This window comes from Aethalodelphis obliquidens, unplaced genomic scaffold (assembly GCF_003676395.1).
Source record: "Aethalodelphis obliquidens isolate GAN/ISIS:26980383/991018 unplaced genomic scaffold, ASM367639v1 scaffold82, whole genome shotgun sequence".
NCBI classification, from domain to species: domain Eukaryota; kingdom Metazoa; phylum Chordata; class Mammalia; order Artiodactyla; family Delphinidae; genus Aethalodelphis; species Aethalodelphis obliquidens.
In genome coordinates, this window is record NW_020838026.1 from 2,163,828 (window position 1) to 2,185,058 (window position 21,231).

Here is a 21,231-nt window from a genome sequence, read left to right on the forward strand (position 1 = left end):
CACGCCCACTAGGATGGCTATAATTAAAGATGAATAATAACAAGTGTCCGTGTGAATATAGAAAAATTGGAACTTCCATACACGGTGGTGAGAATATAAAATAATGCAGCAACTTTGGAAAATAGTCCAGTAGTGTCTTAAGAGGTGAAACAGAGCTACCATATGACCCAGAAATTCCACTCCTTGGTATACACCGAAGAGATATAAGTATATCCACACAGCAACTTGCACACGAATGTTCATAGCAGTATTATTTACAATAGCCCCAAAGTGGAAACAACCCAAGTGCCCATAAACTGGTGAATGAATAAACAAAATGTGGCATATCCATTAATATCCGTACAACGGAATGTTATTTGATCATAAAAAGGAATGCAGTGCTGATAAATGCTACAACATGAATGAACCTTGAGAACATCATGCCAGGTCAATGAAGGCAATGACAAAAGACGCCATTGATACAAAATACACCAAATAGGCAATTCTATAGAAACAGAAAGTAGATTAGTGTTTGCCTAGGGCTGAAGGCAGGTAAGAGGAAGAGGTGAGGTGAACAGTGACATCTGAAGGATACAAGTTTCTTTTGGAGAGTGATAAGATTTTTCTACAATTGTGTTGCATAATAAAAAATTGATACCTGTACAACTCTGCAAATATACAGAAAACATTAATTTGCACATGTCTAAATGAGTGAATTGTAAGCTATGTTAGTTATATCTCAATAATGCTGACAACTGCATTTATTTTAATTTATTATATTTTCTTTCTTATATTACATTTAATCAATCAGTTAATTGTCACACAAAAATAAATATATACTTCCAAAGGGCTAAGATGTGGATAAAACGGAAGGCTCATATATTTTTGGTGGTAAAGTGGCTCAACAAGACATTTGTAAACTGTCTTGATATATCTTGTAAAATTTAATATATGCTTAACATGTGACACAGCCATTCCAATCCTTGGTATATATTTTAATTTCCCTTTGACCCACTGGTTGTTTAGGAGTGAGTAAGTTAATGTTCTATATGTGTGAATTTCCCAAATTTATTTCTGTAATTGATTTCTGATTTCAATTCACTATTGAATCTTTCAGGCAACATACTTCGTATGCTTCCAATTATTTTAAATTTATTGAGGCTTTGCTTTATGAACCAGCATGTGGTCTCTCTTGGAAAACATTTCCAGGGAGGTTTATTGGGTGGAGTATGTGTACACATGCTCTTAATAGTTTTATTCCCAATAGCCTGAAACGAGAAATTATCTAAATGCCCTTCAACAGGGAATACTACATGCAACGACACAGGTGAATCTCACAGACATTATGCTAAGTGAAGGAGGCCTCACCCAGAAGGCTGCACACTGTGATTTCATAAATACGACATTCCATCCATAGTTATAGAAATCACATCAGTGGCTGCCTGGGGCTGGGTGCTGAGGAGGGAGAATGATGGCACAGGGGCATGGAGGGAAATTCTTAGTCAATGTGAAGGCTTTATATCTTCATTAAGGTGATGGTTATGCGACTGTATACAATTTGTCAAAAGCCATCAACCTTAAAATGTTTGAATTTCATTGTATGTAATTATAGGTCAATAAAGTTGATTTCAGAAAGAAAAAAAAAAACAAATCACTTGATGAAGTAAATCACACATCTCTCAGGTGTGTTTGCAGGGTTGGGTCCTGAGTGATGGGATTTCAGGAACATTTGTAATTTGTTGACTTGCCGGGACCACCAAATCACATGACCATGCCTTCTCACCTTCCTTGCTCCGCGTCTGTCTCTGGTGATCTCAGTATAGTATCATGTAACGCAGAGAATGCTAAATTTACAGTCAGGAATCGTGATTCCAGCCCTGGCTATATCATTTACGAGCTGTGAAATTTGGGGTATATAACCAGGCCCTGTTCTATGGGATTGTTGCACAGATTGAACTATATAAGACCTATATAGCCATCTGCCATGCTAGATGGGACTGTTACTGCTAAGTATTTTATTAACGCACATCCACACAGAGAAGTGCTACACTCTGCTGAAATATTTGCAGGATTTTAGTGCCCTAGCCCAGGAAGCAAGCCAACCTGCCCTCAGAGCTGGTCTCATTCTGTGTCCATTGAAACCCAAAGGGAAGATTTAATTATCTTTGGTCACTAATTTAAAGAAAACAAAACAAAACAAATCACTAGCATGGCCTTCTCTCTTCTCTCCATTGCGGATCTCTAGATTGCAATGGAATTGAGTCTAAGTGCAAGATGAATTCTCGAGCATGTGAAATAGTAGTTTCTCCTCATTCTGTTGCGTGTTCTCAGCATCCCTGCTTCAGAACAGTATCCCGTCTTTTCTCCCGAGTTTTCTCCCTTTGCCTCACACAGCTGCCCCTCTTACATTCAATTAAACTGGACACATGGACTTTGACTTCAGATTCAAGTTTATTTCCCCCCCTCTCCTTCATGCAGCTTTGGGTCTGGAATGCAGGGGATAAAGGCATTAGGAGGATGGAGATTCGGGTGATCCTTCGATTATGTCTGAAGCTGAGCCATCATGAGTGACCATGTCTGGACAGTCACTTCAGGTCACTCAGGGAGATAGCCAGTTTTCTCTGACCTTCATAGACCCCGGCCCAGATTCATCACTATTTCTTCTCTGCTAGAGATGTCATTGTCAAGATAACTGTCCTCTCAGCAAACTGGACATTTTTTTTGAACTAGCATTAGCCCAGACTACCTTTAAAAATGGTGCACGTTTATCGTAAATTCATCTCTCCATCCCAAACATGTATGCACATATTTGAACTGGGAATCACAACCACCAGCCAACCCTGGACATATTGGCAGGCTCTTCTCTCACCAGACAAGATCCTTTGCCAATCTTCTAAAACAACAATAAAACGTGATGCAGGCGGTGTCTGGTTATTCTACGTGTGCCGCTAAATTTTTATTAAACTATTCATAGAGTCTGAATTCCTATTTGAAAAATGAGGATAATATCAACTTTGCATGTTTGTGGTACAGATTAAAATACAATAATAACGTACATTTAACTAGTACAGTCGCTAGCACAAAGGAGTACTCAGTACATGCTTTCCTTTTTCTTTTTAGTCACACAGACCTAGTTTAGATTTGTGATTAAGAAAAATATAGGATTCCAAAAGTTTACCATATAAGACACCTTGTTGGATCTAGCTCCAACTCCCTGCAGATGTCAGCTGAGGTCTGTTCCATTCATGTGTCTCCGACTCACACTGGCACAGAACTTTGCACAATGACAGTGCTCACTACATATTTATTAAGTTTGCGGCTTGGTAATAGTAGGTGGTAATAGTAGGTGGTAGCTCTTTTCTTTTTTTTTTTTTTTTTTGCATGCGGTCCTCTCACTGTTGTGGCCTCTCCCGTTGCAGAGCACAGGCTCTGGACGTGCAGGCTCAGTGGCCATGGCTCACGGGCCCAGCCGTTCCACAGCATGTGGGATCTTCCCGGACCGGGGCATGAACCTGCATCCCCTGCATAGGCAGGCAGACTCTCAACCACTGTGCCACCAGGGAAGCCCTAGGTGGTAGGCTCTTATACTGAGATTTGAAGATCCAGTCTCTGCCTTTTAAGAGCTATGTGCCCACTTGAGAAGAGAGGGACACAGAGTGTTCTTGGTGACGTGTTGGACAATCTTCCCTTCAGATCAGTTTCTTTCCTGAAAGTCAAGGAAAATACCCTCTTGCACTCCATGCCGGAAGCTTCATAGATAAGGTATGATGTCTCATTTGGGCAAAGTTAGCATGGAAGACTGTTTCAAGAAAATGCCTAAAATGAGGGCTTGGAAGTATATTTGAAACCCACTGGTTGTGAGTAAAGAGAGTGTGAGTGAACGAGATTGTGTAAATTCCAGGAGGTTTAAGGAGAGTGGTGTAACCAAAGGGTGAGAAATGTGTAGATCTAAATACTGATGCGGTTCCCAATGACCTTCCCAGCATTTCAGCAGCGTCTCCAAGTAACCAGCTATAATACATTACACTGTGTTTTTCAAATTAATTGATTTTGTGCTCCTGGAATCATTTAGTCTTTCATCTACTGAATCTTTGCTTTGAGACTACATGAGCTTTCGCCAGGAGAACTACTTTGATGCAGATACTCCAGGGGGTGGGAATCCAGTCTATATGTATGAGACACTGCTGGTCCCTTTGACAAGGCACTGGCACGTGAACAGTGTGGTAAGTGGTGGGAGCCCCCCATCTTTCTTCTTCTGTTACCTGAGCTCCGTGTTGGATGTTTTCATCACAATTCGATACGCCAATCTTCCTTGAAGAGGTCTAACAGCCTCTAATGTTTGTACTCTCCAAAAAATTGCAGTCAAAAGCTATTAATGGGTTTCTCTGGTTCAGATGTCAACTACGTCATTCACCCATTGCATGTGCTTATTCCAAACAGGTGGCCTAATCCGTCCACATCCCGCCACAGCTTTCCTCTCTGTAGCTCTTCCCACCCGACCCAATATGGTCATGAGCATGTGAGATCTATATGACCAACAACAATCAGAAATTCAGGACTCTTCATTCAGAAAGGTCTAGGGCACCTGCATTCTCTTTCCACTGCCATCTCTAAAGAGCTATAGAACCTCCTTCAGAGCACATAATCCTTTTTAGGCTTCAACTTCTCTATCTTTAAAACTGAGATCATGCTGGCACCTGAGAGGAAGAGATGGCCTTTTCCTCATTCTGTGTGGCTTCCGGTGGGAAACAGTCTTTAGATGGAGGATGGGACTCTCTTTCAACCTCATCCCAGGTCGCTGGGGATGCTAGTTGCGCTTTGAGCTACAGTGGCCTTAGCCTGGATGCACACCAGGCTGTAGGCAGCAGGCCACAGCGGCCACTACTGTCTCAGAGCCAGGAGCCCACACACAGTGTGGACAACAAGAGGGATGACAGTCTGCCTGCCCCCTGGCTGGACTGGCCCCAGGCGTGCCCTGGCTTCCGGGAGCCTGGGTCACCCAGCCGGAGTGGTGCGCTTCAACCAACTCAGACAGGAAATGTGAAGGAGCCAGGAGATGAATCGCTGACCTGGTGCAGGTGTTTCACGTGATTTACTGCATTGTCCCCAAGACCAGGTCACCAGGTAGAGCAACCAGCTCTGGCCAGGAGACCTCCTGCCTTTGTTTCCCTTCCTCTCTCTGTCCTCATCCTTCCTTCCTTGGGGCTGCACCCTGAAGAAGGACTTAGCAGATACAATTCTGGCATAAGGTTCCATTATCCAGGAACCCCAAGCCAGGGCAGGTGGAAATCCCAACAGTGTTCTTGGGGGTGAAGGGCTGCAGCCAGAGCCCCTGACCTGATGGCAGTCCCAGCTCTGCCACTTGCTGGGTGTGTTCCTTTGTGCTTTTTTGCTCCACTCTTGCCTCAGTTTCCTCATCTGTGAAATGGGGATATTAGTACTACATACTTGATTCCAGTTATTAGAAATGAATGAGTTATTATATGCAAAATGCTTTGTGTCTGATACACATTGACTGTGTCAGTGGTCACCATCATCACAATCATTATTCATGTGCTTCATCCTTCTCTCCTCCTCAGCTGTCTTGTTTCCTGCTTCTCGCCAAGCTTTCTATAAATGCTGTGGGCCCCTAAATTCTTAACACTATATTCCCTTTAGCTTCTAATACTCAGAATCAGTGCAGGTTTCTTGCAAGCCAAGAATCCTAACTGGTAACTGGTACAACCGAGCCACTAGTTACGGTTCAGGAGGCAACGGAGAGTCTGAGTCGTTTCTGAAGCCAAATCAGAGCAGGGCCGGGAAAGTACGTTAGCCTGTCAGAGAAATGAGGTCATTCACCCAAGATCCCACAGCACAGCCAGGAGTAAAACCTAGGTTTGCCTACAGAAACCATCCCCTTTCAACCACACCAGAGGTTGTAACTTCTTATTTAAAATATCTGGCTTTTCTTGAGCGTTAACTCTGCTTAAAATGCCTCAGGTATGTAATTTCATTTAATTCTCAGAACGATCCTAGGAGCTAAGAGTAGATTCTAGTGTCCTAGTAATGAAACGGCAAATATAATGAGGGAAGCTAAAATCACCTGCCCCTCTCCACAGCTGGTCTGTGCTAATCTCAGCCTCTGGGCTTCCACGCCTGGGCTCGTCTCCTCCCCTCCTTGTGGCCTCATTTTCACATTTTAAGATTTCACTCGGATGGTCAGGATATAAGCAGTTAGCGCAGGGCTGCCTGGACTGAAGTGAGGAAGGGAAGTGTCTCCCACTTCTTAGCTGCTGGCTCAGAGTAGCATCTGTAAACCTCCTGCCACCTCAAGCTGCCTGCCATCTTGGGGGTGAAATAGTGGGGAAGCCTAAAGCCAGGGCAAATCATGGCAGGACCACTCACCAATTAACAGGCACCCGGAAATACCTCTCACGTGTTCCTGTCCCCCGCAGCTGCAGCTACTTCCTGGTGACCTATGAGGGGGTCCTGGGGGGCAGTCTAGGACTGCAGGGCCAGGCGGTGGACCCAAGTTACACACCTAAAGGGGCTCACACGTCCCTCCCGGGTGACAGCAGAGGAATGGTGGTAAATTCAGTGAGCGCTGCTTGAGGGAGCGTGGCAGTCCTGTCTATTGGATACATCGTGGAGCTGAGTAATGAGATCATAAAGCTGAAAACACTTGGGAAGTAAAAGTTCTATGTAAATATAAGACACAACTATCTTCCATGTGCCTGGGTAGCACTCTTCTTATTTTAATTCACTCATCTCTTTATGTCTTGCCTTTATTTTTTTAAGGAATTTAGGATGGCTTACCCAAATACACAACACAGGATGTGTGTGTGAAAGCCACATAAGCAAAGCAGAAGATGATGAAGGCTTAAGGAAAGATTGACAGATTTTATTACTCGCAGATCTGAAACTGTTGAGTGCCAAGTGACACCATCAAATAAGGAAAAAGGACAAGCAAGAGAAGGAGGGATATCTTCAACATTTATAGCAAAGGGCTAGCCTCTGTAACCCACACATACTTCCACAAATCCATTTTAAAAATTATAAACAACGCAATAGAAAATGGATGGAAAACACAGACAAGCAATTCACAGAAGAAATACAAATACCCAGCAAACATATGAAGTATGGAAGTGAATATGCTGTAACTTCTCCAGTAACAGCGATATACAAATTAAAATGAGGTGCTATTTCCTGCCTGTCACCCTGGCAGGAGATAAACTATTGAGAATGTCTGTATGAGCCATGGGTACTTCAGGGACTTGGTGACATTGCTAATTAACACGGCCCTTTTGGGGGCAATAGAGTTGGCGACATAACATTTTTAAATAAACATGTCCTATGACCAAGCAATTACACTGTAGAAACCCAGCACATTTGTGTGACTCGCTTTATCGCGATATCTGCTTTACTGTGGTCATCCTGAGTGGAACCCAAAATGCCTCCAAGGTCTGCCTGTATCATGGACTATGCAGCATTCAGCAGAGTGCCATGTGGCTTTGTAGATGCAAAAAAAATTATATGAGATCTAGTTACGTTTAAAACACGTAGTCATAGAACTTTGAGTACAGTGGAATGCCATTTATGTACATCCCGTGTGTTAATTATATACATATGTATAAATGTACAGAACATTTTCTAGAAGGATAACCATCAAACTGTGAACAGGGGTGAATGAGGAGTTCATTAATTAAATATTAATTGAGCACTTACTATACGCTAAACAAATATTAATTGAGCACTTACTACATGCCAAACACTGTATGGGTATTGGGGATAGAGATGTGAATGAAACAGACATCTCACAATGGGAGGCAGATAAATAAATAAATATATTTACATGTACATAATATACAGAGGGTGATAAGGGCTAAGAGGGAAGAAGGAGGGCAGCAGGGTAGCAGTTCTCTGATGGGAGGCTGGATTGAGACAGCAAACTCAGAGAGGCTCCCCTGAGATGACATTGGAGACAAAGCCAAAGAAAATGAGGACATGAGTCACGTAGATACCTGGGAAGGATTGTTTCATGGGGTAACAGCAAGTGCAAAGGCCCTGAGGCAGGATCTGCATGGCACAGTTGAAGAGCCAGCAGGAAGGCAGTGTAGCTGGAAGAGACTGTTCAAAGGGAGGACACAGTGAGATGGTCGGGCTTGTTCTCTGAATGAGACGGGAGCCTGCTGCAGGACTTTGTGCAGGGGAGTGACAAGATCCAGCTTTAACAAGGTCACTCTGGGTGCTGTGCCACCAATAGACTGAAGCAGGGCTAAGGTGTCGTAGGGTGAGGTGAGTAGGCTACCACAAAACCCAGGCAAGAGAAATGAGTGACATAGACCAGGGAGGAACTACATAAATACCAGTTCCCGGCCCCTTATGGAGAGGCTGTCATGTCCTCTAACGTAAGCTGTATGGGATCCAAAGTGGTTCGTGTCATAGTACTCCTACCACAGAATGTAAAATAGACCTCTTAGGATAAACCACATGCTTTGAATTAGCTTTGGCGTCAACAAGGGGCAGAGAAAGACTGAATTAGCAAGAACCTGGATATGACATGCTGGGAATGGGAGGGGCAGAGAACAGTGACAGACAAGGCCAGGGCAGGCAGGACATCTCCGGGGAGTCTGCAATCACAGCTTAAGGCCAAGAGGTGCGGTGGCCATCAGGAGACACCCAGACGGAGTCAGGGAGAGAATGGCGTGGGGCTGGCTCTCCATGGAAGGAGCAGGGGCAAGAGGCGGAGCCAGTGCCTCAGCACAGCCAGGCAGATGTAGCATCCCCTGGGGCTTCAGACTAAGGGGTGCAGGGAAATCCCGGGAACCCGGCACACGAAGGAGAAGGTGGCAGGGGCCTGGGTAGGTGGCAGGTTTGCATATTGGGGGCAAAGCAGGAAGCTGCTGAGGAAGAAAGTTCTGGGCCTATGGTTGGAGCGGGGGATGCTGCCTACAGGCACCCCTGAAGGAAACGATGTCCAGATCCCCTGGCCAGTGAGGTACCAGCTGCGGACAGTCTGCAGGTGGGGCGCCCTGGATGCTGTGCACGGAGGAAGCAGACAGCTGAGGGTTTGCTCCACAAGCCGGGGTGAGCTGTGACCTTGGCCGGGACCCAGTGATTTGGGGTCCCCCCATCCACGTGGAGCCTCATTAATGGTATGCACAGAGCAGCCCTGGATGCACAGTCAGCTCAGTCATCTGCCTCAGCTCTCAGAGCGTTCGGTTTCGAGTTCTTGAAAAGTTTCCCCACTGTGACTAGTCAAACGTGATCGCTGTGCTGTCTGCCTTCCTCCACTCACAATATTTATCCTCATTTCTTTTATTGATATCTATCCTCTCCGCTCTATTAAAACTGCTTGAGTGGCAGCTCCTATTCTACCGGAGCCCGAAACCCATCTATTCTCCAGACAAGGAAGCACGAGCCTTCTGTTTCCTATTGTGCTCGCGTGGCCTTCGAGGATCAAATCTTCCATCTTAAACGGCATTTTCAGAGATGCCTCGTCTAAACGAGGTCCCGAATGCATTTAACCAGTTCTGTCCAAACATAGAAAAGATCCCAATCTTCCCTCTTCCCCGGCATCTGCCCTGCTCATCTTCCCCACTTGTTGAATTATTATAACCACGTCAAAGGGAGAAGCAGCTGTTTTTCCTCCAGCTGCAATGCTGAGTGGTGCGCCTCTGGGCGCCAGGTGCACTAACACCTGGATTCCAACGTGTGTCATGGCCGGCGCCTCCGGCTCCAACCTCCTGCAGCCTCCCACCCAGTGTGGGCTGGACATCACCACCACCCTGACTTTAGGAAGAGGAAAGGGGCATCTGAAGGCTCTTGACAGCTTGTTTAAAAGTTCTGGCAGGTCAATGAAGCTACCATTGGTTAAAAAACAGTTCTCTCTATGCAAAGCCCACTTTTGTCTTCAGGTAAGACAGGTGACCGTGGCTTAGCGCAGGCCAACTAATGACATGAGCGAAACATCTCACCTTCATGTCCGCTTAACAGACACGCCTAAGACCAAGCAGCTAACATGAGGAGAGGCGGCAACTGAACCCAAATCCTCAGACTCCCAGGTATCAACCCCCCATGACACCTGCCCACGTGGGATGCCATGGCCCTCACCTCGCTCTCCTGAAGAACGTGGGTCTACAAGTGATGCTCAGGGGTAAAGGACAAGGTCCTATACACCACATTCCAAACCAGGCTGTGGCCGCTGACTTGCTGTGTTTGGGGAACATTCGAACAGAAGTTTCTGCGTGTCTCACTGCCAACCCCTAAAACCCCAACTGTGCTTCAGGCCACGCTCTGGAGATGAAGGGCTTTTCCCATCTGGTGACCCTCTTCTGCTGCAGGTCTTCAGCCAAAAAAGTCAGTTTGGCCAGATTGTGAATAAAACCACTTTAAAAAATATGTTAGAGTCTAGTTGTGCAAACTACAGACAAGCCAAATCTGAAAACACAGATTTCTATCAAATTTTCCACTCAACACAACTGATCACCATATTAAAGATTTGTATGGCCACGGTTTATTCATCTGCTAGTTTCTCTGGCTTCTGATTATGTCACCGCATTCTGAAGCACCTTTATCCAGAGTAAAACTGGAGAATTTTCTTAAAAATAAGCAAACAAGCTTAAATATCCACATTGGGATACAAAAAGACAGTATGATGTTTTAGGAAGAGCATTACCATAAATTCAAACTTCCTAGAGTCTAGTCTTGCTTCTGCTACTAACTAGTCGTGTGGCTTTGAGAAATCCACTCAAACTTTTCTGAACTTGTGCTCTCTCTTTTAAAAAAAAAATAAAAGAGAAAGAGATTAGGTTGTGTGATTTTTAAAATCCCTTCCAGATTTAACATCTGATTCATCGCTAGACTCCCCTGGTAACTGAGGAGAGAAAGACTGTCTGTTTAACCCTGGTTTTACTGTTGAGTTTAGGGTCAGAATGAGTTCCATGTAAGCAGAGTGTCACCAAGCAAGTACCCCAGTGGGTCCTCTCCCTCGCCAGTGGCTCAGTCACAAAATACTCCACATTTTCTTGGCGGGCTTCTCCTATGATCCCCATGGAAAATCCCTTAATCAACTGATTCTACTCAAGCCTTTTGAAACTGTCCCTGTTGACTTACTGGTGATCAACCAAAGGGCTGGTCCACAGCGGCACCACTTTCCAATCTCCAGTTTCTATGTTTCTTTTATTTTCATCTGAGCCCCTCCAAATCCTCACTCTGCCCCTGGGTCTTCTTCCTCCCTTTCAGTTTGTGCCATGGAGTTTTACCCTTTTTATGATATAAATCCCATCAAAACTTGCATTCGCATTTAAGATGGTAGCTATTCTAAAGGCATGACTGTACTAGAGCATCATATACTTGGGGGAGAGAAGTTATAGATGCAATATTCTTACACATCATCTGCCTTCTCCAGCACCCATCCTTTATAACAGTACTTTCTTCAAGAGCTGGGAGGCACAGGGGGTGGTCAATGCTTGCATTAATTTCACAAAGGGATGGTTAACATTTCTAGCAGTTAAATCACATCACGGGGGAAATTGACAATGAGGAAACTGATGGAATTAAGCATAGAAGATGCTTCCAGTCCACACAGTTGAATTTGTACTGAGTTGGACTGTTTTGACTGAATTCCCCCAAACATTCAGTTTGACAGTCACACGTATGAAAGGTGTCTGTCACTGTCTTACGGATGAACGCTTGTCCACAACAATAATGTGCTTGTGGATTTTTGATAAAGCCATAGCATTACCCCTCCCCAGTGTGGTACCCCTGATTGCTTATGCTAAGTGGAAATGGTGGGTCACATAAAAGGCCCATTTTATGGGCAGAAGACCTAAAGAAACATTTCTCCAAAGAAGAAGTACAGATGGCCAATAGGCACATGAAAATATGCTCAACATCGTTAATTATTAGAGAGATGCAAATCAAAACTGCAATGAGGTACCACCTCACGCTGGTCAGAATGGCCATCAGTAAGAAGTCTACAAGTAACAAATGCGGGAGAGGGTGTGGAGGAAAGGGAACCCTCCTCACTGCTGATGGGAAAGTAAGTTGGTGCAGCCACTGTGGAAAACACTATGGAGGTTCCTCAGGAAATTAGAATTACCATATAATCCAGCAATCCCACTCCTGGGCATATGTCCAGACAAAACCATAATTCAAAGAGATACATGCAACCCTATGTTCACAGCAGCACTATTCACAATAGCCAAGACATGGAAACAACCTAAATGTCTACTGACAGATGAATGGATAAAGATGTGGGGTGTGTGTGTGTGTGTGTGTGTGTGTGTGTGTGTGTGTGTGTGTGTGTGTGTGTGTGTGTGTGTGTGTGTATTCACACTGGAATACTACTCAGCCATTAAAAAAACCCCAAAAGAATGCCATTTGCAGCAACATGGATGCAAATGGAGATTATCATGCTAAGTGAAGTAAGTCAGAAAGAGAAAGACAAATACCATATGATATCGCATATATGTGGAATCTAAAATATGACACAAATGAACCTATGAAACAGAAACAGACTCAAGGACATAGAAAACAGACTGGTGGTTGCCAACGGGGAGGAGGGTTGGGGGAGGGACGGATTGGGAGTTTGGGATTAGCAGATGCAAACCATTATACACAGAATGGATAAACAACAAGGTCCTACTGTGTTGCACAGGGAACTACATTCAAAATCCTGTGATAAACCATAATGGAAAAGAATATATATACATATATATATATATGAACAACAGAGTCAATTTGCTAGACAGCAGTAATTAACACAACATTGTAATGTAAATATACATCAATAAAAATAAATTAAAAAATAAAAAAAAATAAAAGGCCAATTTTAAATCAGTGGTCTGTGTACACTGTGACCCTAGGTCTAGAGCTGTTTGCTTTTCCTAGGATGGCCAAGGATCTTTGAAAAATGACCAAAGTTATATAAACCCAAACACTTAAGAAATATGCAGACAGAGCCCAGGGTTAGCTGAATACACGGGCATAGCAAAAAACTGGGCCTGGGTAGGACACAGTTTTGAAAGAGTGAAAAAAGCAAAGATACTACTCAGGGTGGCATTTCTGTTTGAAGTGTGTCAGCAGTACCAGAACTGCCCAAACATCTGGCGATATCCAGCAATCCCTCAGAAGAAAATCAGAAAACTGACCAGCCATCTAAGCGCATACCCCGTAGATTTCATCCAAGCCCAACCCTGAACTTGAGGAAAATGCCCGATGGCAGGGTGTGATAACCCACAGGTGGATACGCAGGGACAGAAGATGGTTGGCAACTGAGAGGAGGTCAGAACAGCAAGAATCCGTCCCTCCATCCAATGTCCCCTCTGCCAGACCAACTAACACTCAACGTGTGTCGCTAGCCCTGGCGAATAAGGCTGAGCCGTCCGTCCTGGGATCTAACCAGAGGTGGTCCCTGGGTTCCCCCTCTCCTGGAGGATGGGGCCATGCTGTCCGCAGCCCAGATCTCTGCCTGGGAAGGGCTGTATTAGAAAAGCCCTAGCAGCTGTCCATGTGTTCCACCCTGTCACCAAGTATAAATGTGTCTGGGCTAAGACGCTGCAGCTAAACCCACAGTGAATGCCAGCCCCATTAGTACGGCAGGTGGGCAAGCTATTGGGACGCAGAAGGCCCCTCCCTCATTATAGGGAAAGAAATGAGCTGTGTCTCATGGGGAGCTGGGAGATGGAGGACAGATTCTTTTATAAAGGGAGGCAATGGGCTTGGAAGTCAGCCAGATGTAGGTTGGAATCCCGGCCCCGGCGCACAAAAATCGGATGGTTGAAAGCAAAGGCTTTAAATCTTTGGAGGTTCCTCATCTGTAAAACGGGCAAAAATGATTCCTATCTCACAGGAACATGAGGATTAAGAGACAGCAGTGGTATGAAGAGTCAGCCCAGTAAGTGACCCGCCCGAGGGGTTGGAGATGTCCTGGTCGGTTCTCCAGGGGTCCATGGTCTGAGGACCAGACGGGCATCTCCCCTGGCTCCTCAGAAGCCCTCCCCACCCCTCCGCAGGGCGCTATCAGCTCTCAGCTGCCCTGGCTCAGGTTCCTGCCCTCGGGGAGCTTCGTGCCCCTCCGGCTGTTACCATATGCCCCACAAGGTCCTTCTCCCCAACGCCTGGCTTCCTTTTTGCTTGAGGACACAGTCAAACCTGGGGGAGACTCAGACCCACCACAAGTTCTTCTTTCATTATTTCCTTCTTGCAAGGTGAGAGAGGACAGCGTCTCAGAATGAAAGATTCTCCTCCATGCCCTCTCTCAGCAGAGGCCCTAATTCATTTTTCATGGCCCCTTGCAGTGACAAAAGCCGCCGCTTTCTCTCTTGTAAGCGTGCTCTGTGCAGTAAGTCAAAGCTGATGTGCATGGTCCCCCTGGGTGCAGCACGCGCTTTGATTTAATTTGCCCTGTTGTTTGGCATGGAGCCTTTGCTGCGAGTTTCTTTGCAGACGTGGGGAGGCCTGGCCCTGACAACGATGGGGCTCGGTGACAGATGGGGTTCAGTGGGTAGTGTTTAAATACTTTGCTGCAATGAGAAAGGAAACGCTGGGGAGTGACAGATGCTTCTGCAGAAAGGCAGCCAGACAGACACACACATCCTGTTTGTGGGAGCTGGGGCCCTGGGATGCTCGCCCGTTTTGACTCGGCCAGAATCAGCAGGCGTCACAGGTGAGCAGCGGCTTCAGAGCCGATGGCTGGTGAACCCACCACGGGCTCTTCTATAGTCACAGACGACCTCCTGGAGGGGCTTTGTATGGACACACACGGGCCCCATTTATACCACTTTCGAGCTCCTTGTCTGAGATCACACCGTGCCTGTCCATACGGGCCCAGGAGAAAAACCAACACAGTGGGATTCCGGCTGGATTCAGAAAGCATCCCTATTTAAGAACCACCTGTGGTAAAAACCATCTGGGGAGCCATGAATGTGCAGAAAGGGAAAGAGATGCACAGAAGCCGTCAGAGTGATATAACTCAAAAGGTGGAAAGCAATGAACTGACCCCATCAGGTAAGAAGCACACGTATTCCTGAGGCCCAACCGATGACTTTCTACATCCTGGTCCATTTTCTTTTTATGCTGCCTCTGCTGTGACCGGCAGACCAGAGGCAATACTGGCTGACAGGCCCTATCTATTCCTGATGCTGTTGCAATCATTACCGCGGGGTCAGTTGTAGTGCCTTCCCCAAAATGAATGGCTGCCCATGGGATGTTTGGCCAGCAAGACAACAGTCACAGTGGAACCTTAGTGCTTCATGGCAGGAGAACATGGTACAAGGAGTGATTATCTGAAACCGACCACACACATAGCCTTTACTGAATATGCCAGGTCCCTTCCAGAGTAGCCTGTGATTGTGCACAAGTGGTGCAGGAAGAGAGGAGACAAGGTGGGTGTTCTTTTCACGTAGGGAAGGGTCATTGGGGATGTCTGGTTTCTTTAATTCTTTGATTTTCTTTTCTTTTTTTAGCGGATTTCTGAGTGAGATGTATTTGCGAGAGAAGCACAGTGGAGACCAGCTTGTTGGTCGAGGAACTGAGCTTGGAATGAAAGTCACAAGATGGTATCAAAATAGGGTAGGAGGTGCTACTCGGGAGGTAGGAGGTGACCCACCCGGGAAGGCAGAGCTGAGCCGGGAGGGCAGCCTGAGCCCGGACCGTCTTCCTGCCGGGAGTCGGCAGCCGAAAGCTGAAGGCGACTCAGGAGGTACCTTTAGAACTGAGTCTCCGGCTGCTCACCTGGTGCCACCTTAACAGCTGGCAAAACCCACACCCCGCCTCACCCCCTTCTCTGACTGGGCAGCCGGCTGCCTTCTGACAGGTGAATTGAGATTTTCCTCTTGGCATTTTCTGGATTCCGTTTTACAGCTGATCAAACAGGCATTAACCACCTGGGAGCCAAGAAGCTGAGTTTCCCGGAGCAGCCCGCTGGGCCATGCCGTGACCTTCGGAGGTGCAGATGGGACACCGGCAGAGCCCTCGAGGAGGAAGCACAAAGGGTGCAGTCAAGGCTGTTTCTAGCAGACTGGGCTCAAGAGCGTCGGGCGGTCATGTAAGAGAGAAGTCTGCATTATAGTGAAATCAGGCTAAAGAGAACACAGATAAAAAGAGGAAAGAAGGGAGTAGGAAAGGTCAGAGCAGAGCCAAAAGGACCAAAACAACAACAACAAAGGCAAGCTCGAGTTCACCCCGATGCACGCCTGTTCATTTCTGTTGTCACAGCTGGGAGGCGGGGGCTACGGGTCTCTAGAGAGCAGAGGTCAGGGATTCTGCTCAGAACCTCGCACTGCACAGGCACACCCACCTCCAAGGACCACCCAGCCCCAAATGTTAGTAGTGCTGAGGTTGGAAGCCCCAGGCTGCAGGGTCCAAGCAGCAACAGAAGATGCTGACCCATCTGCAAAGTCCTGGCTCCCTCCTGCCCACGGGCCATTGGCATCTCCAGGGACCAAGCTGCTCTGTCTCCTGGGGCAGAGGTCAACGGCAGAGGTCAGGAGAGACAGGGGTTCCCACCCAGAAGGGCAGAGGAGTAGGGAGCATGCTGGAGAAAGAAACAGATGTTCTTTACAAAAAAACAGTCAAGGCAGAAGAGGGAAACTACATGGAGAGGAAAGGTAAAATGCAAATGCGGTGCAATGCAGGGACTAGTTAAGGAAAGGCGGCCAGAAGTCCCTCCGGGAGAACAACGGCTGTGAAAAACACGACGGGATGTGAGGTGAGCTTAGGAGAGAGAGCAGACAAAGCCTGTTCGCGGGCAGTGTCAGGGAGATGCCCAGGAGGGTGACATCCTGGTCTAAGGAACGCCGGGACAGCTGAGGAGAAAACAGAACAGTTCTAGACAGAGACCAGAGAGGAAGAGAAATCACAGAAATAACGTGTAGAGCAAGTGAGAGACACGTGACTGAGGAAATCGGGGTAGTGAGGCGGGACAGAAGCTTCCACGGGAAGGCGGGGGGCGGAGTGGGCAGGGGATAGCGTCTGTCTATCCCAGGAGCTGGGCTGAACCCTGAGAGCGAAGAGAGCCCCTGCCCGCTTTCTTTAGCAGGTGGCACCTGGAAACGGCTGATGGCCTGGAGGCAGGGGGCACACCACGAGAATGGAGCCGTGGGCAGGGTGCGCCAGCCCCTCCCCGGCTTGCATTCACGGATGAAGGGGCCCCAGATGCGTCCTTTTGCAGACTCCACATCTGCGTGCAGAACTGCCGCAGCGCCCACCTGCTCTGCTCCGGGATGGGGCTGGGGCCTCCGTAGCAGAACGGGAGGGTGGTCTCCAGGCCTCTCATATGAGGAGCGAGCGGCGAGGGGTGGTCTTCCTGCTGCGAGATGAACACCTGGCTGAATCTTATGGACTCGTTAACCAGCTAGCTGGTCCTGAGACCCGGGGGAGTCATTTCTGTCTCTGCAGATCTCAGGTTCCTTGTGGGCAAACGGACAAGAAAAATAGGCCTACATGGTTTTCAGGCTTTTTCTCTGGAGCTAACACCCAACGCTGCTTCTATGGAACTTCAGAAAAGTTGCTAAGTGTATTCGCTTTTTAAATGGTTTTGTCAACGGGCTCCATTTTCATAATTGGTGTCCTATGGCAGAAAACCACGGCTTAGACACTGTCCTCAGGCACAAGAATGACTCAGTTTTTTCATCCATGAAATGGGAACAATGATGTCTCTCCAGCAGGATCATCGTGAGGGTTAGAGGTGGTGCACGAGACACAGAGCAGACCCTTAATAAATGGGGATCCTTATCGTGGCTGGACAGTAAGCTCCTAGGACACAGGGTTACCAAGAAGAGAGTTTTGCTCACAGGTATCATTCCGGAAACATGCTCTTGCTGGATGGAAAATCCCCGAGTAGCAGAGGAAAAACAGAGGGGGCTATTGCTTTAGGATTAATGTTTTCCCCCAAGTTTAAGTGTCCTGCAAGATGTTACTGCAATCAGTATTTGAAAAGAAAGACTTCTTTATCGAATAAGTTTGGAGAAATTTTGGATTAAATCGATTAAATGCAGGGCTCTTCAGAATCTTTGATCAGTCGTTATACACCACGGATCTCCAAATGGGTAATAGAGCACACACAGTTTTGAAAACTTATTTGAACACAGTACATTTTTCCTCCCTACAGAAATATCTATTAACCTCTCAGAGACCATCAGTGTTAGTCTGAACACAATTTCAGAACGAGGTGTGTACACAGACACATTCTTTGCTTACCCAGCCATATGTCAGTCATGGAAAGACCCAAGTATCCATACATCCTACCCATGATTCTCATCGATCATTATCAGACACCATCCAAAGAGCATCCAAAGTTGCATGAGTCTTCCTTCTTTCTTTCCACCAGCAGTGAACTTGCTCGCAGACGCCTCCCACCCACATCTGAGGCTCATATCCTTCCATCAGTACCAGCTTCCTCACAGAACACTGCAGATCTTTGTTGGGGGTTTCTTTTCCTGCTTCCCAGCCCCTCCCCAAGTTCCATTCCTCGCCCACGCACCCTACCCCCTTTCCGGGCACTCTGCTCTCAGGACTGGGCGGTGCACGGCCTGGGAGGCCCAGGACCACTAACTGCACCCGGCAGGCAGCCCTGGTCCAGCTTGTTGTTCTGCCTGCCACTGCATCTAGGTCATCAAATTAAGAACTTGTTGCCTGATGCCTGTCAGAAATAAATGAGAAGAAGCGAGGAGAAGGGGGAGCTGGTAGGGAGGCGAGGCGAAGGGATGATTGCAGATAAATTTCCAATTTTTCATAAGACGCGGAACAAATGTTAAAGATGAGGAGAAGAAGGTCTGCTAAGTACAGCTACGCTGACCAACCAGCCCCGGCCAAGCTGGGAGGACAGGGCAGGTGGAGGAGGGAGACTGAAGGGCTTCTTGGGACGGGTGAGGGTCCAGGAAGAACCCAGCTGCCAAGACCTTCCACTGGGAAGGGCAAGGCCCCTTGACTCCCCGGAGTTCCCTCTGTACTGGCAGGAGGGCAGGTGAGGCAGAACCTCGGGCTCAGGGGCATTTCCTGTTCCCAGATTCTGGGTTCCTTCACATTCATCAGGAAGACTTTGTTCTCCTGGGGGAAGGGGGCCAGCAGAAATGGGGGCCCCGCCCCCCAGTTAATCACTCCCTCATTTGACTCTCCCCTCTTGGAGAAGCAAGCAAATTCCAAGCCTAGTAAGTACATAGCAGACTCGTCATATCTCAAAGCACTTGATATGCACATCATCAAGTCAAGGAAAAACAAACAGTTACGACCTGAGTCAGCTTTGCAACAACCCTGTGAGGGAGGCAGTGCAAGTTATGGGTCTCCCCATTTCACATCTGAGGATACTGAGACCCAGAGGGATAAAAACTTCATACAAAGTCAAACAGTCCATGAGGATTGGAGAGGACTCCATGAGGACAGCCATCATCACATGAGTAAGTTTCAGTATGTGATGGAAGGGTGATACGCGTTGTAGGTAAAGAAAATACCGACCCTCGTATTTCTGGAAAGGACAGATTAGGTCATTCAGCCAGCCCTCCTATTGAAACCCCCTGAAAGAGCTAATTGAGACACATTTTACATCCCTCCTAAAAGCACCAAAGAGATTCCTTCCTGGTATGGAATTACCAGACCTTGAATTAAAGGGAAAACAGGAATCAAGAGACAGCTGGCCCCTAATCTGTGGGCATTTGCTGAATTTGTTGGACAACCTCAACAGGCCAGCAGAACAGAAACCAAAATTGGAGACCTCTTTGAAGTGGGGTGTGTCTAATAGAAAACATTGCTATCATAAGTTGAGGCCCCAGGAGGCCTCATCCCCAAGATGAGAGTGAATTGAAAGTCAAACATCCTTCCAAGAAAGTGCATCATGGTTTGAACTACCTGGGTTACCCAGGGAACAAGAAGACCTTAATTTAGTTTAAAGTGATTTTGAACAGAGTCCCCCAACCATCTTGCAGACACAAACCTTCATCATCTCTGGAGGAAAATACTTTAATCCTAGGGTTTAAATTGTTTCAAGCTTTTTTTTTTTTTTTTTTTTTAAACACAATGACCATCATACAGCAAAACATAAATAGGCACACAAGAAACACGATATTAAGAGGGAGAGAAGCATCAGGTAGATGACAAAAAACAGACTCACAGATACGTCAGATAAAAAAAAAAATGAAACAGAGACTATAAAACAGCCATGCTTATTTTATACAAAGAGATGAATGAAAAGCCTAAAAAATCTTCATGGAAAACGAAACTGTGAAGAGCAAATAGCGTATTTGAGGAAAACAAAATAAGACTTCTCAAAGCAAAAAAATTATATATAATAAATGAGATTAAAAATACCAATGGAAAAGTTTAAAAGATGTGACACAGATAAAGAGAGGATCAGTTAGCTGTAGGATAAGTAAGAAACGTACAGTTAAAGGAAAGCCCATCGAGGAGGGCTCATGGCTGTAGCCTTGACCTGTGTCACCACTTTGGGGCTGGGAATCTCCTTCACCAAGAGATTCAGGCTCCTGACTTCTTGCCTCTCTCTCACCTTAATATTTCTGTGGCTTTAAAGATGATTTCCAGTGTTTAAGAGAAGGGAACTTTCCAGAAGTGAGGAAGGGACAGAAGCCATGACATCTAATCCAAAGGAACAAATTCCAAAACCTGAACCAAGAGACCAGACCTCTGGGAACCTCCTCCTGCCACCCATCTGTTTGGGTACCACAGCCAAAGAGACAGCCCGCTCTACCTAAGATGCAAACCTTGTCCATTTCCAGTGGGCCTGTGGCCTCCCCAGCAGACCAGCTGGGGCCAGGCAGTCCCTGTCTTCCCCAGAGATTCCTTCTCCAGTTGGCGGGATGACTGCACATTCCAAAGAGCAGAGTAATCATCTCCACAAGGCTGGGACAGGCCTTCCCAGTAACCCCCCTACACACACACACACACACACACACACACACACACACACACGCGCGCGCACACACACACACACACACACACACACACTATATTCTAGCCTTCAGCCTTGTTCTGTCCCTGTGTTTTATTGCAGTGGCATCTTCCTTCATGAAGATCATTTACAATATGATTGCTTTGCCGATGCCAGCTCAGAGGAGGCTCTGGAGAGAAAAGACAAGGCCAAACTCACTTTCGGAGGTACAGGTGAATCCATGGAAATGAACTGACACAGAGACAGGTGGTGTGTGAAGAATTTTACAGCAGAGTGATGACTGGCTAGAGGTCCACACCAGAGGCAAGGGGTACTGTAGCACCGGCTGGGAAACGCTGGGCTGAGATGCCTTCCTTTGAGATACCTAA

At 46.7% G+C, this 21,231-nt stretch overlaps 1 protein-coding gene across 4 annotated transcripts in view; it reads right to left on the reverse strand.

The window, feature by feature from the left end:
• LOC113612776 (neurotrimin) overlaps window positions 1-21,231 on the reverse strand; it is a 933,717-nt gene that overhangs the window by 56,172 nt on the left and 856,314 nt on the right. The window lies entirely within an intron of this gene.